Below are 13291 nucleotides of genomic sequence, written 5' to 3'. Positions count from 1 at the left end.
CATAAAAGGTTGTTATCTTGATTAGACCGGTGTACTTTTTGTTACAATTACATAATGAATTTAAAAAATATTATAACATAATAGCACAATATGATTCAAACTTGATATTATTTTCTAGTCGTGCGATAATGTTTTTCTTGGTGATCATTTGAATTCCACGTTATTCGGTGAAGATGGCATCTCTTTAATATACAGCAATTATCTGAAGCCGTTGCAAGACCCCTCGTCGTTCGATCGCAAGCACACGATTCGCTCGACTGACGCCGCCACTGATTTTGAACTATCCGCGACGAGGTAGTGGAGGAATTCCACGGAGTCATGTCAGTCGATCCTGAGCGACCATTTCAAAAATATCTGAAACTTTGCACAGTTTTTCAATATCATCTAAATCGCCATTTTTTGATATCAAACCTTCATATTCACTCACGACTAACTTTTCAAAAGGGTGTATGCGAAAATAGTTCAAAAATATTCTAAAAGCTGTACAGCAAAAACGGATTGTTCGATTGTTATGAATTTTTCAGCAAAGTTAGATAACTAAATGATGATTCCTTAGAAAATATACACTGTAAAAAAATTCTTTTTTTACTTTAAAAAAATATGATCTTTGTCACAAAAACTCAAATATCTCAAAACCCTATCTTTTTACCAACGTCAATTTTTTAGGAAGAATGGTCCATTATATCAGCTATCTTCCATAAAATTTTGGTGATGGTAAACTGATAAATAAAAAAGTTATGACATTTCAAACATTTCACAATTTTTACATTTAGTAACAAAAAAAAAATTTTTCTGTGTTACTTATTTCGACAATTATATTTTGATGCTGATTTTATTGCAAAGGCTACCGCCTGAATTAAACAAGTTGTTTTCATGATATTTTTGTTTGATAATTCATAATTACTATAGTATCTATTTGAAACTTAGACGCGATCCAGTGTTGTGATCAAAAATATTGAGAGTGTCATACTTTTTATTGTACGTGACTGGTGAAAAAATCCCTTCATAGTGTTGAAAAGCTGTTGATCATAAGAAAAATAAAATTAAACTTATTTTTAAGACGAAAGCTGCATAATAAAAGTTTTATATATACGCGTATACGTCTAGTTGGTCTGCAAAAAAAAATACCTCTTAGAGAACAGACTTTATGATCGGAAGAATGCGAGTAACTTCAACAACAACAAATGCATGAGAGATACATACCACAGACAAACAGATGAAACGCCTAGAACAATTTTCGTGAAAATCCATCGCCCAGTTCACACTACCACTACCTGGTGGAAATGTTTCACGAAACACTGCGTTGTGCAATATCGTCATCAGAAGGCGCTAGTGTGAAACGTCAACCGCAAAGAAAACGATGGGCACTCTTCTGGTTATGAAAGCCACAACCAAGATTCAAAATGATCGTTAAAGGCGTGGTCAATGAAAATTTCGTCAGTGTTACGTTTGTTTGTCTGCATACATACCATGACACTGCTCACGTAAAAGCAAAAAAATACTACCGCTATGGATATTAAAAATTTTATAGCAAATTTTTTCTTCAGCCAAGCAAACATTACCAAAGGTAACCAAACTAGTCAGTTAAAACTAATAAGTGATTTTGTTTATTATAATCTAACGAACAACATGAACAGTCGCTTTCTCAAAGGTCTTCAACTCAACGCTCTCTTGTAGACCGTTTGATGAAAAAAAAAATGTTCAAAAGAGTTACGAAATCTCACCGAAAGCACCATAGATAAACTGAAAGAGACTGGTTATGCCCAAATTGAATACAAATTTACGCATTTGCACGTCCTGTCGTCTAGACTTTGACAAACGAGCCATCTGTATATCATCGGTAAAGCAGGGCGCAGGAAGTTCGAAACGACAACAACTGAGAAATTGCCAGAAGTGCAGAGAGTCATGCCACCGTACCATTAGCGACATCTGTTTAAACAATTTAATCACGCCCCTTTTCAAAAATGCTTCGAAATATACTTCAACATCTATACCCATTTCAATATGTTTAACGTTGCAAAGCACGCTTTCAACATTCATCTTGAAGAAGATGGAAAACACTTGTCCTCAAATGTAACAGCAAATTAATGACTAAACGACTAATGCGCGGAGGGCGTGATATAATCGGAACATTACTGTACATATAATATACATAATACATAATAAAAACAGCTTGTTTAACTCACGCAAGGCCATTAACAATAAAATCAGCATCAAACTGCGATTTCCGGCCGAAATAATTTACACTAAAAAAAAATATTACTAAATGAGAAAATTGTGAAATGTTTGAATTGTCATAACTTTTTTGTTAATTAGTTCATCATCACCAAATTTTTATGGTAGATTGCTAATACAATGGACCGTTTTCCCTAAAAAATTACGTTGGTAAAAAGATAGGGTTTTGAGATATTTGAGTTTTTGTGACAAAAATGATATTTTTTAATGTTAAAAAAAACGATTTTTTTCACAGTGTATATTTTCTTAGGAATCACCATTTAGTTACCTAACTTTGCTGAACAATAAAATCAGCATCAAACTGCGATTTCTGACCGAAATTATTTACACAGAAAAAAAATATTTACCAAATGTGAAAATTGAGAAATGTTTGAAATGTTATAACTTTTTTGTTTATTAGTTTACCATCACCAAATTTTTATGGTAGATTGCTAATACAATGGACCGTCTTCCCTAAAAAAATTACGTTGGTAAAAAGATAGGGTTTTGAGATATTTGAGTTTTTGTGACAAAAATGATATTTTTTAATGTTGAAAAAGATTTTTTTTTACAGTGTATATTTTCTTAGGAATCACCATTTAGCTATCTAACTTTGCTGAAAAATTCATAGCAATCGAACGAACCATTTTGGCTGTGCAGATTTTTGAATATTTTTGAACCATTTTCACATACACCCTTTTGAAAAGTTAGTCGTGATTCAAAATAAAAATTTGATATCGGAAAATGGCGATTTAGATGGAACTGAAAAACTGTGCAAAGTTTCAGTTCAATAGAAAATCATGAATTAAAAAATTTCCTTAATTTTGATGCTGTTGCTTGGAATCGCTCAGTGGTATAATTCTCGGATCCGTTGAACCGCCGTTGTACTGCCAGCCAGCCCCCGTCCGAGGAGGTTCAATAAACGAGAAATTAACGATAGATTGTTATCTGCCGGATTGAAGGCAGAGCGAACGCGCGCGCGCGCGCTTTCCAGCAAACCTTTCAATAGAGTCAGTAGAAGCAGCAGAAGTCAGTGCGCTCAGGACCGGCAAAATCTGTCTTCTTAGGGTGTATCCAAGTTGGAGATTGGGAGATGCTACATTATAACTCTTGCTAATGCTGTTCGGGTGTCATTTAGCCAGAGAAACTTTCACTGCGACGAACTAAATTGACAAGGGTTTATCGAGATGTGACTTTTGCGTGCTGTAATGGTTTAATATTGATATCCGTATTTCACACATACGACAGTACACAATGGTGAGATTGATCAGCTAAATTACCGCAATCACCATGCCAGTATAAATACATTCACCATAGTTTACAACAGGCGTCATCCAATCGTTACACAGATAGCAGTACTGTACAACAGAAAAGGTCAAGAATTTCCGCAAAAAGCAATGTGATGAATGTGGATACAACGTAGCGTAGGCCTTTCAAAATTAGGACACTTGTGTACCAGCACTATTCGTTTTTTTAACGCAAACTAGTTTAAAAGTTACGAATCTGATGGAAATATATTCCACAAAACGTGCTTTGAGCATCATAAGTATTCGTTTGGCAAAGTAAAGGATCCTACTTCTAAAAAGTCCCTATTTTCAATTTTACAAGTGCCAGAAAAAGTTCTTCCTAACTTATGCCACCAACCTCGTAATATTGATGACGGTGCAATGTTACAAATGCTACACGGTGGCAACCTACATCGCACTCCCTTAGAATAGGATCGCATTTCACTCGTTGATTTGCTGTAGACTGCTGCCTGCCTTGTTCCTGCTACTGGTGGATAAACATTCCCGGGCACTAGCCGGACTGTCTCCATCTACAGCCCTATAGCAAGTTACGCAACCGGTTCTGCATGAACGGTGGCGCGGCGGTTGAATGGGAACTTACTACTGCATTGCATTCGTTGAAAGTGATGGCAGATTGCGACATGTTTGGCATTAAAAATGCAACAACACCATGTTCTAACAACACGGTCCTCTCGGACCGCGGCGACCAAACCGTGTGAGTCGTGACGGAGTTGTCAACTACATACGTGGTACATATGTCGAATAAGCATTAGGGGCGGTTCTGGTGGAATCAAATTACTGTTAGTGTTTACTTTTTTACTATCGCACATTGTTTGTACTTCTAGTATGGGAAACGAAACAGATTTTGGGTATATGATCCCGAGCAGGAACGAATAACTGCCACATAACTGCAGCATACCAAAGTCAGGTATCATACCAAAACAAGGTATTGGTCGGTTACCCAGGTATTAGAAATAACTTACTTAGGTATTTTGTAGGCATTGATAAAATACCTCAATAAATTATTGGTTTGGTGTTGAAGACTGCTTGAGGTATTATTCAATTATGGAAAAATCACTATTTGTATGGAAAAATCGCCGATTATCATTTAGGTATTGACATACCTGATGTCATTATTCAGTATTATTTCAGGTATTTTACCTCTTATGCAGGGCTTCTTAATACCTCATTCAGGATCTAGGTATTCGGTTTTCCATACCTGAGGTTGGTATTCTTCAGCTATTTTCTCCTGCTCGGGTTGTTATGGAAATCTTCAAATTGTTCCGTATTGTTTCCCTCAAATAATTTCTTCGGAGATTTATTTTGGAGATCCTACTAAAAACAAGGAACATTATGAGGAATGCTAGAAGAAAATCTATGAGTAACCCCAGAAATAAATTATTGAGACATTTCAGTAGCATCTTCTGGAAAAGCGAAAAAAAAATTCCAGAAGGAATTCCTCAGAAATTCTCAGAAAGCTCTTCAGGAGTTTCTACTGGAGATCCTTCTGGAATGTTATCAATAGTGGGATTTTATTTTAGGATTTCCATGAGGTATTTCTTGATATATTTATTCTGAGCTTTTTCTAGAAAGCCCTGCTAGTATTCCCCAAGAAGTTCTTTATTGGGTTGTTCCAAGACTTTCTTGTGCTATTCCTCGCAGAGTTCCTTTTTTCAGAGATTATAGGATTTCTCCAAAACTTCTTTCGGAATCGTCGAGAAGTACCTTCTGAGATGTATCCTGTTGATCCTTCTAAAATTCCTCTGCCTTTTAGAATTATAAAAAAAATGTATTTGAATTCTAGAAGCTTCTACAAGAAGACTACATGAAGACTCTTCTGGAGAAATCATAGAAAAAACTTCTGAAGGAATTTCAGAAAAAAACGCAAGAAAATGTTCATAAGCAGAAATTTCTGGAATGATGCCTTTAAGATTTGCAGAAGGACTTCCTGGAGAAACCCCAGAAGAAATATCTGAAGGAATTCCTGGAGAAATGGCTAAGAATACCAGAAGAAACTCTAAAAAATTAGAAGACACTACTGAAGCTACTGCAACAGGATCTTCCTGAAAAATTCATTGAGAAATCTCAGAAGAAAACCTTTGAAGAAACTCCAGAAACAATATCAGGGAGAGTGGCAAAAGAAACTACTGAAGAAATTCCAGATGGAGGGACCACTGACGTGATTCTCTAATGAAATGGAGAGAAAATAGGAATCCCAGCAGAATTATCTGAAGAAATTGCAGAATAATTGCATGAAATGCTAAATGTAACTCTCAAAAACATTAGAAGATGCTACTGAAGGGGATATCCTTGAGGAATCCCGAATGGAACTCATTGAAACATTTCAGAAGAAAACCTTTGGAGAAACTTCAGAAGCAATATCAGGGAGAATGCCACATAAAACTACTGGAAGAATTCCAGACGAAGGGACCACTTAAAATATTCTCTTATGAAATGAAGAGGAAATAGGAATCCCAGATAAAAAAAAGAATTGTAGAAGAAATGCCTATAAATACCAAAAAATCATTTGAAGATACTACTGAAAATATTCCAGCAGGATCTCCTTGAGAAATCCTGGAGGAAACTCATATAGAAATCTCAGAAGAAAACAGTAATATCAGGGAGAATGTCAAAAGAAACTACTGACGGAGTTCCAGACGGAGGGCCCGCTTCACTAATGAAATGGCGGAATGGGATGTAGGAAGACTAGAAGAATTATCCGTTTGAAGGTACTACTACGGTACCTTACGAAAAGTTACCACCTTCTGGCTCTAAAAGGTTATTGATTATAGAATTAACAAGTTTTATAGTCAATGTTTTGCCTGTTTCTGTGGCATATTAAATATAGTCTAGCCTAGTCTACACATCAATTGGGAGAAACCTGGAAAATGATTTATTTGACTACTTCTATCATTTTTCTTGTCATTATCAATGCTTGCAGTGAATCAGTGCTCCATTACAAGTATTGAAGCAGCCAGGTCTACTGTGCAGCGTCATTGAATATTAAATTTAAATCATAGAACGAAGAAATCGCGTATCAACCGCTCCGTATAGTATGTGGTATAGAAGTTAAACAAAAACGTTGGGAGTGACGTAGCTAAGAAAGTTAATGTCACTCCGTCTAGGCTCCTCTTCCTGGGATTGGACATAGGATTTTTCCTTGTGCCCTAACTCAAAAGCCTAGGTTTAAGCGTCATTGCTCGCTATATGAAACGAGAAAAATATTGTGATCCCTTCCCTGGTTGTACAAAAAATAAATAAATTGTAAGTGAATCAACTGTGATGGCCCCAATCTTCCAACATCGAGACATCTCAACATCCATAGGAGCAGATCGAAACCAAGAAACGTGCGACAATCAAACTCTGACACTAATCCATGCAACATTCCGTTTCAAATACTGGAGAGGAGTCGATCAAGAACCATGTAAACTTCAACAGGGTTTGGGGGGGGGTGTTGGGTTTGGTTAAAGCCTACGCTCCATACAAATTTCTAAATTTGTGTATAGACAAAAGTCTACCAGGGGGAAGGGGGCTTGATAACAATAAAATTTGGTCTAAGTGGTTTACGAACAGCCCCTAAATGAGATTCATGGACTGTCAAAGCTTCCTGAACGGGTTTTTACTGTTTTCCTCGGACCTGGGGAGTTTCGTACAGCTTAGATCTGACCTGAAGATTCTCCTCGCATCCCCACATGACATGTTCGATATCCTGGTAAGCAACACCGCACCGCAGACACAGAGATTGCTTTCCGAGAGCCCAGTACGGAAGCTATGTGCGTTTATAGTAGTTACACATTAGTCGACCCGAAACATTACGCGAATGAGATCGTGGCCAAAATCTAACCCCTTGAACCATGGCCTCTTCGACATCTACTCATCTCTCTATCTTGTCATTTGTGTTTTCAACGGATCTAGGTCTCCTGGCAGGCTCATCGAAGGTGATTTAACGCTCGCAAACATCGCCTTCCTTGGTGCTCACCTTAGACAGATTGTCTGCTTGGTTCCCGGAATCGAGCAATGTGAAGAGACCCAACCTATGATAATGGTGTATTGTGATGGTGATGCTTTTCACATCCTGATAGATAATTGCTCCTCCTCCTCTTCTTGGCGCAAAGTCCTCACTGGGACAAAGCCTGCTTCTCAGCTTAGTGTTCTATGAGCACTTCCACAGTTATTAACTGAGAGCTTCCTCTGCCAATGACCATTTTGCATGTGTATATCGTGTGGCAGGCACGAAGATACTCTATGCCCAAGGAAGTCAAGGAAATTTCCTTTACGAAAAGATCCTGGACCGACCGGGAATCGAACCCGTCACCCTCAGCATGGTCATGCTGAATAACCGTGCGTTTACCGCCTCGGCTATATGGGCCCTATGATAGATAATTGCTGTAAGGACTGTTCATTAAAGAAAGTGGACATCTGTTTACCAATAGTTTAGAGTTAAAACTAAACAAAAAATGTGGATTTTTGCTCAGTGTGTAAAAACATTGTTCACATCGGCAACACGTTCAAAGAAAACGAAAAAAGTGAGAAATTTTGAGCGATGGGTTGGATTAGCTTAGCGACTAGCAGATGAATTCTGCACAAATGGTGTTCCAAAAAGTTGTCGTTTTGAGAATTGTGTACTAGTTCACTTCCGGTACCGCAATTTTTCAACGCTGAGCAGGGGACAGATGTGCTGGATGATGTAGGGTACATCAGAACCGAAAAATTTGGGAAAAAGTTTTAGGTGTGGCAAGCCAATTGTTCATGCGGCTTAAACAGTTCTTCGTATTTCACAACAGGAACAATCAACGGTGAAAATAACATAAAGGAATGCATAAAAAACGACTTCTACCCATCTATCGAAAACATACGGATCCTCCATTGTTTTTGCCGGATCTAGCATCCGCTCATTACATTTCTTCTACACTAGAGATGCTCAAGACGGAAAAAGTTGATTTTGTCGAAAAATGCCAAAATCCACCAAACTTCCCTGAACTGCGTCCTGTGAAAAGATACTGAACAATAATTAAGCGGCATCTCAAGAAAGATGGAAGAGAAGCAAGCTCTGTTGATTGCTTCAAGAAAATTTGGTCTGCGGCACAACGAAATATTACGGAGAAAGTTGTGCAGAATCTAATGGGAGGTATCAAGAGGAAAGTCCGAGCGTTCTTCAGAAATGCGAAGTAGATGTTCAAACTCTCGTGAATTCGGCCACATGTATGTTGATTGTATTGTATAAAAAATAAACTTATGAATTAGTTCGAAAATAAACATTTTCTATTGAAAAACAGGTGTCCACTTTCTTTAATGAACAGTCCTTAGTGTCGAAATGCATGGATCGAAACCATATGCACGGGTTTTATGTTATGGTCAATACAATAGGGCACTGCACGAAATTCTCTCCTTCTCTTTCATTCTTACAGAAGTTTTGTAAACAACAAGGCCAAGAAACGCCAAAATCCCATACAAAATCAAAACAGTGCAGTGGCCTATAGGCTCATATATGCAACACTTGATAGGGTAAACGATCCCTTAGTAGAGGTAGTACCAATAGTGGTGGTAGTACCAATAGTGGTGGTAGGTTTAGCACTGTTTCGACCAAAAAGCTCGCAAATGACATTTTTGTAATTAGGTTGTAAAAAGATCCACTTTTTAATTGCCTGAAGTGTGTTGAAATGGCGTACTTTTCACCACTAATGCAAGTGTGCCGAAAAGTGCCTTTGCCAGTACACACTTTTTACAAACTTCCGGATCGGAATCGGACTGCAGATCAGGTGAAAAAGCAGCAGCTGAAGCTACTTTTGCGACTTTTGCCGTTTCTTGTTCACAACTGTTGGACAACGGGAGCACGATCACAGGCTACACCATAGCCTACCTGATCGAAAAAAAAACTACGCCGACAGACATATGGATGGTCGCGCGTGGTTTATCCTGATGCATGATGGTGTAGCGAGGAAAGATTATACTGAATGTGTGTTTTTCGTAATTACAAAAAAAAATGTATGCAACTCGTTGCAAAACTTGTTGCATAAATAACTATTTTAATAGATGCATTACCTAATTAATGACATTAATTCAGATTTGTGTTCAGAAATTGTTAAAAAAATGCTATTTCAAACAATTATTTTCCTTAATGTTTTGCTCCTTTGCACTATAGTGATGGTAGTGTTCCGATTAACGTTTTTAGACTTTTTGTTTTATGGTATTATTAATTTAACTTAGTTATTAGAAAAGGGGCTACTAATAGCACCACTATTGGTACGTTTACCCTAATCAAGTTACCAGAGAGTATACAAAATGTCTACATTGTTTGTGTGTGACATTAGATGGATCGAAGCAGAGAGATGTGTTTTGACTGTTCAACATTGTACTCGAAGGAGTTTTAAGGAGGCCTAGCGTGCAGAGAAATAGCATTTGCATGTTTGCACTCCATGTGATTTACCACATTATTGGTTCGCACTTGCTCTTTGGTTTTGCAGACGGTATTTATCTCAAATGAATTGACCGTACGGTAGCTAGTAGGGGGAGCTTCTGTTCCTCTGACGAGGGAGAAAGCGAAAAAAGGCTTAACAATATTTAAAATTTACCTTGTACTACATGGTTATGGGTAGAGACAGCGTATTGGTTCTGAAGTAGCGGTTGATGGCGATGTATTTGAAGTTGTTCAAGTTTCATCAGGAATTTCGTTTCTACATTTTACGCTATCATTTTTTCAATGCAGTCGAAAAGACGGGCTTGGTGGTCTAGTGGCTACCGCTTCTGATTCGCTTCAATCAATGGCCCGTCCCTTTCCTCCTACTTTGTATCTTTCTACGCACTTCTTGCTCCTCTCTACATATAAAACTAATGTACATTCATATGTTCGTTCATAGTCATCGCTAGAACCAGAGATGGGTTGAAAAAAAATCCGTTTCCCTTCCTTCCAACTTTCACTGCACAGTATCTATCAGATAACGCCTACGAGGTATGGAATCATGCGAACTGTGCCGCAATAATAAAACACTCAATTCTATCACCTTACGCCTGGCATCCACGCACCAATGTGTGAACCCTCTGCCAACCATAATCCTACCAACACTCCGACATCCACATGAATTTGTGCGGACGCAGAGGTATATTCGGTCTGATGTGGATACAAATGATTACAATCATCACTTTCTTCCCCCTCCCCACATTGATCTGCATCCTGACGTGGTAGGCGCCATTGTTGCCTAAAATAGAAGATCACTAACGCTCACACACTGAAGATGCCTCAGATATCTCATTGGTTGCTTGTGTGAGTGTAGCTGGTTTGGCGATACTGGAATAGCATCTACGGGCGGTCAATCATGCTCAAGCTCAAGCTCATTTTTTCAATGCTGTTGAACTTCTGTGTTTTATTCTTCGGTAGATGCACTATCTACTGATGAGAATAGTTAGGAAAATAATAATAGCCTTATAGGAAATTTTCAGTAAAACTATTCGAGATTTCATTATTTAAATGGACCCCTCGATACAGAAAACGCCGTTCACTGAGCAACTCTTTACTACAGTTAGCAATTTTGTTGGATAGTTGCTACTTATTCGACTTGCTAGTCCCGGTTCACGAAGAACATAGTTCGCTTGACTGAGCTTCAGCTTCAGTTTGGTTAGAGAGTGTGCAATGTTACACTAATACTTTTTTTCTTGCCTACATGATACCTCACTCAGGTGCTTAGCTCTTTCCGCTTTTCTTTTTGCCTTTGATTTTACACGACGAGCAATTTTTCTCTCAAAACCTACTAGATAGGGTGCTGGACCATTTGGGTACGGATTTCTATTTTTGGCAATTTTTGCTAAAATTCTGTTGATGTTTTAACAGTTTACCTTACTTTTGAGTACACGATGAATTACACTATGAAATTGACTGGGCTATAGCAGTTAGTACCAAAAATTTTAACCCCTGCCCAAATAGTCCAGCACCCTACTGCCACAGAGCACTGGCACTGCGCTATTCACCGTTGTCGTAGCGGGCGCCAACATGAGACAGACCGCGAGGCGAGTTTTGCGGGACCGTAAACCGTATAAGTAAACTTCGTTAGGTGCGTAAGCTGTCAGATGAATGAAAATATGACTCGGTGCGGCGGCTGGACTTTGTTTCGCCACAAAACAAACCTAGGTACTATGGGGTAGCAAACTGCTGCGCCGCAGCATCATCGTCGGTATCAGCAAGATTGCCTCTGGCTGGCCTGGCCGGCTATGGGTAATTGAAAAAAGCGCCAAGCAAAAAAGCTAAGCGCAAACAAACCTACTACAGCTTCTGCGGCTGCTGTGGTAAGGCCAGAGATCGTTTATCGTTTTTTTCTACTGTGGTCATAACTAGGACGTGGATTAAAGGGGAAAATATCTTTTCACTTTTCCTTCTGCTCCTGCCTGTAAGTTAGTGGTGGAAGAAAACGTTTTCACTTTCTTTGCGCTGCTGCGGTGACATGGCACGATCTGTGACCTAGTCGGTGATGCTACACAGTGGTTTAGTTTTGAGAAAAGCGTCTGTTGATTTTTCTCCATTTAGCACACACTTCCGAGTTCGATAATTTTTGAAGAACTTAGAATAGCTGATCATCGAACTCCTTCACCAAGACAGCATTTCTTACCTTTTCCACACGTTTTCAACAGTTGTTTCACTGACACTCAGTAAAATCAATTACCAAAACTACCGAAATCGTACTGCTGTTCCAATTTCGCCAAAAGTAACGAAATAAAGTGTGTACATTCAAAACTCTTTAGTGTTTGATGATGATTTTCAAAATATTACTGCATATTGAAACACATATGGTTCATTTGTACCATACAAACCGATCTAATGCTGGGGTAAAGCCACTTCGGAACCACTGTGCGACAGAACTGGGTTTCTTCCTATCCCGAGTGAAATGGTATCAACTTGTGGTTTACCTTCTCGCCGCGCGAAAGGAACATAAATTAGTATTTGCGACGACGGTGGAATTTAAATTTCCAAGTAGGTTGATGACATTCTCAGCCTGTCATCCGGCAACCTAGAGATAGAACTTTTTTCCCTCAGTAAACAGCAGTGCGTGTGTGCTACTAAGGAAGGGGGTTTAACGGGGAAAAGTTTGGTTATTTACCCGGGTGTGTGGTTTTGCAATTTAAGCACGCAATAAAATTACCGAAGTTATGCTCGTTTGTCGGATTTGATACTCAAGCTCAGCCGGTAAAGCGCAGCTGTGTAGCAGATCCACACTGAGAGTGTCTGGGTTCGATTTCTGGTGCAGTCATGGAACATTTGTAGATGAACTTTCCTTGATATCTCTGGACGTAAACTATACGATATACAAAAGCAAAAGTGGTCAAGTAACAGAGAAAAGTTCTGAGTTAATAACTGTGGCATTTCTCTTACAACAATGAGTTGAGGAATAGGTTGTGTTCCAATAAGGACATCGTGTCAGTTTTTGTAGCAGCTTTTGTTCCGGATTTTCAGACACATATATATTTTGCGCTTTGTACGACTTGTCCATGGTGGAGTAGAATGTGTAATGAATTGTTTATGAACGATGACTTTTAGACATGGATGACAAATTTTTGGTATCCGTTACTTTATGACATGTTTGTGGTATACGTTTTTAAACTCATTGAAATTTTGTTTTCTCTATTTTCAGAATTATCTACCATTGCCTAACTGAACACAGGATTCATTTGTACAGTTGATGCGGTAAGCGAGTAAACAATAACAATTATAATCAAATAAAGCTTGTAGAGCTTGTAGTGGTTCTCAAACTTTTCTAGCTCGTCACCTATTTCAGTGCTTCCCAAACTCGGCTTTCACGGCGCCT

General features: G+C 38.5%; 1 protein-coding gene and 1 long non-coding RNA gene across 6 annotated transcripts in view; one reads left to right on the top strand and one right to left on the bottom strand.

Moving 5' to 3' along the window:
• LOC109412528 (AF4/FMR2 family member lilli) overlaps positions 1 to 13291 on the top strand; it is a 635361-nt gene that overhangs the window by 75820 nt on the left and 546250 nt on the right. The gene's annotated exons all lie outside the window — the stretch shown is intronic.
• On the bottom strand, positions 1969 to 3067 carry LOC134287173 (uncharacterized). Its single transcript, XR_009997092.1, has 2 exons — positions 2910 to 3067; positions 1969 to 2866 (listed from the first exon to the last, which is right to left on the bottom strand). It is a non-coding gene; the product is annotated as an uncharacterized LOC134287173 (long non-coding RNA).

The sequence above is a fragment of the Aedes albopictus genome, chromosome 2 (genome assembly GCF_035046485.1).
Source record: "Aedes albopictus strain Foshan chromosome 2, AalbF5, whole genome shotgun sequence".
In the NCBI taxonomy this organism is placed as follows: domain Eukaryota; kingdom Metazoa; phylum Arthropoda; class Insecta; order Diptera; family Culicidae; genus Aedes; species Aedes albopictus.
This window is presented reverse-complemented; position numbering and strand designations above follow the sequence as displayed.